The following is a 3,714-nucleotide window of genomic DNA, read 5'->3' as shown; positions in this document are numbered from 1 at the left end:
TTTAATGAATCTTTTATAAAACCCTGCATGACCAAGAAAACTTCTCAGTCCTCTAACTGAGAAAAGAGGTGGTAAATTCTCTATTGTTGATATCTTAGCCTGATCTACCTCAATTCCCCTACTTGAGATCTTATGCCCTAAAACAATTCCTTCATTTACTATAAAGTGGCACTTCTCCCAATTCAAGACTAAGTGCGATTTCTCACATCTCTTCAGAACTAGCTCCAAATTGGCCAATCAATTATCAAAAGAAGAACCATAAACAGAAAAATAATCCATAAAGATCTCAATACCCTTTTCTACCATGCAAAAAATATAGCCATCATACATCTTTGGAACGTTGCAAGTGCATTACAAAGTCCAAATGGCATTCTTCTACATGCAAAAGTACCATACGAGCATGTAAACGTGGTCTTCTCTTGATCCTCATGTGAAATGGAAATTTGATGATATCCTGAATACCCATTCAAGAAACAATAATAGCTATGGCACACCAACCTATCAAACATTTGATCAATAAAAGGCAAAGGGAAGTGATCTTTTCTAATTGCCTTATTCAGTTTATGGTAATCTTTACATATCCTCCAACCTATCACTGTACAAGTCGAAACCAATTCGTTATTCTCATTCTTAACCACCATCATTCCTCCCTTCTTTGGAACTACTTGCACTGGACTCACCCATGCACTATGTGATATTGGGTAAATTACTCCAGCCTCTAACCACTTAAGAACTTCTTTTCTTACCACATCCTTCATTGTTGGATTTAATCTTCTCTGAGCATCAATTGTCAGTTTAGCATCATCTTCCATCAAAATTATATGCATCACAGTCGATGGGCTTATTCCCCTTATGTCAGCTAGAGTCTATCCAATAGCAGTATTATGAACTTTTAATACCCTTAATAACTTTTCTACCTCTACCTCAGTAAGAGATGCAGATAATATAACTGGAAGGGTTTCCTTTTCTCCAAGATATGCATAGCATAAATGCTCTGGCAAAGCCTGCAATTCTAGAACCGGTGGGTTCTCAATGGATGGTAGTGGTCTCTTAGGCCCTTGACCAAGTTTTTCAAACTTCTTCTCTCTCAACAGTCCATACGATTGTATCCAATTCAGATAACTCACTACCTCCTCACAATCCTCTCCATCTACATCATCGACTGTAAGACTCAGCTCAAGAGGTTCTTCTACTAGCTTCTGACTTGCCACTGCTCCATCTATCACGTAAACTGAATAGCAACTATCACTCGCCCTAAGATAAGTCATGGCCTTTGAATACATGGAATACTACTTCATCACCTTGTACTCTCAGCCGTAATTCTCCTTTTTCCACATCTATTAAAGCTTGCCCAGTTGCTAAAAACGATCTCCCCAAAATAATTGGGACATTTCAAGAACGATAAAATCCGCTAGAAAAATAAAATTATGCACCTTTACCAACATATCTTCTATAATACCTCTCAGGTGCTTGTCTGATCTATCTGCCATCTATAATGTCACTGTTGTGGGCCTCACTTCTCCCAATCCAAATCTATGAAATACTAACAACAGCATCAAATTTATACTTGCCCTTAAATCACACAATGCATGCTTGCATTCAAACTCCCCAATGGTGCATGGTATAGTAAAACTACCAGGATCTCTTAACTTTTGTGGGATCTTTCATTGCAAAATAGCACTACACTCTTCAATCAATGCTACAGTTTCATAATCTCCCATCTTCCTCTTGTTAGACAAGATCTCATCATAAACTTTGCATATCTAGGCATTTGTTCCAGTGCTTCAGTGAAAGGTATGTTAATATGTAGCTTCTTGAACGCCTCTAAAAACTTCGCAAAATGTTTATCTAAATTATGCTTACGGAATCTTTATGGATAAGGAATCTTTATATGATGCTCAATGCTCTCTGGTGGTACCACTTCTTTCTCTGCTAAGCCTTTAGTAACCTTGTATTCACTAGAATTATTCTCTACTATGCCTTGTTCCTTTTTCTCCTGACTCATCTCCTCTGACTGATTTCGCTTTGGCTTTCTCGTATTGTGTTCCATTTCTCAAGGTGATGTCTTGGCACTGTTCTTTAGGATTCACCTCAATAGTGCTAGGAAAATTTCCTTGAGCTTTATTTTTCATCAAAGTAGCCAACTGCCCTATTTGAGTCTCCAAACTCCTTATAGATGCCATTGTCTCTGTCATGAATTGGTTCAGTGCATCAGGTTGTGTTTCAGGTTGCTTCATGGGAATTGGTTGTCGTTGTGGTCTATTTTGTGGTTGATAAAAGCCAGGTGGATGTTGTTGATAAGATTGTTGAGTGGGTTGATTATTTGTCAAGAAACGTTTGGATGGTTCTTCCAACCTTGGTTGTATGACATGGAAAAAAGGTTATTGTTTTGTCTTTGGTAATTTCCTATAGCTTGCACTTCTTCCATGGGCATGTTATTCATATCTAGGACAGGACATTGATTTAGTGGATGGCCGCTACCCTCGCATAAATTCTGTACTTGCATGGCTTGGGATGGGAGATTGGTCTATTGTAATTGTTTCGTTAAAGCTGCCACTTGTGTTGTATGCATGGAAATAGCATGTAACAATTTATTCATTGACATCTCCTCCAACAATTTATAAGCTTCATTAGCACTTTTGCTCATGAACGCACCTCCTGCTGCAACATATATTATGGTATGAGTAGTACCATTCAACCCATTATAAAATTTGTGGACTAGCATCCACTTCTCTATACCATGACGTGGGCACTTACTTAATAACTTTTTAAATCTCACCCATGCATCATACAGCGATTCCCCTTCCGTCTGGTAGAAATTATTAATTTCCCCTCTCAACTTTCAGTTTTTGCTAGAAGGAAAAACTTTGCTAAGAACTTTCGAGCTAACTCCTCCCATGTTGTGATAGAATTAACTTGCAGCGAAATTAACCAACTCTTCAGTCGGTCTCATAGAGAAAATGGGAATAATCTCAACCTGATTGCATCATCACTTACCTCATTCAAACATTGCACATAGCTCCAGGAAATTGGCTATGTTCAAATTAGGATCTTCAGTAGGCAACCCCCCAAACTGAACAATAGACTGCACCATTTGTAGTATTGCCGACTTGATCTCAAAATTATTCGCAACAATTGTGGGGTGTCTGATGCATGAATGCACTCCCGTGACAGTAGGAAGTACATAGTCTCAAAGCATCCTTGGTCCTCATTCCACTGGGACCTCTGAAATATTTGGAATATTGTTAACATTAGCAGCATTTATTGTTACATTTCCTTGATTCTCAGCCATGGCAAAATCCAACCTTCTCTTTATCTTTCGGTTTTGTCTGGAAGTTCTTTCAATTTCAAAATCTACTGGTATCAATTCCTTTTGTCTACTTCGTCGCATATACCAATAATTCTTGAAAAAACAATACGGCCACAAATCGAATGAGTACTAAAATAAAAACCAATTTAGAATAAAAATCAACTATATTGATATTAATAATACAGTCCCCGGCAACAGTGCCAAAAACTTGTTGTAAAATTTATGTACGCAAGTATACGCAATCGCAATAAGTAATAAACTAGTAAGTAGAGTATCGTTCCCATGAGGACTGTTACTAATTTCCAAGAATCAATCTTTATTTCTAATTGATTTGTCGAATGGTGAACATATACTTTACTAAAACTAAACACAATAAATTAGTAAACCAGAGCAATAGAGAACTC

At 37.5% G+C, this 3,714-nt stretch overlaps 1 non-coding gene across 1 annotated transcript; it reads left to right on the top strand.

Moving 5' to 3' along the window:
* Nucleotides 1-2,735: 2,735 nt before the first annotated feature.
* LOC133803008 (small nucleolar RNA R71) lies at nt 2,736-2,842 on the top strand. Its single transcript, XR_009877745.1, has one exon. It is a non-coding gene; the product is annotated as a small nucleolar RNA R71 (small nucleolar RNA).
* Nucleotides 2,843-3,714: the final 872 nt, after the last annotated feature.

Source organism: Humulus lupulus, chromosome 9 (assembly GCF_963169125.1).
Source record: "Humulus lupulus chromosome 9, drHumLupu1.1, whole genome shotgun sequence".
NCBI classification, from domain to species: Eukaryota; Viridiplantae; Streptophyta; class Magnoliopsida; order Rosales; family Cannabaceae; genus Humulus; species Humulus lupulus.
The sequence above is the reverse complement of the archived record's forward strand: the minus strand, read 5'-3'. Positions and strand labels throughout refer to the sequence as shown.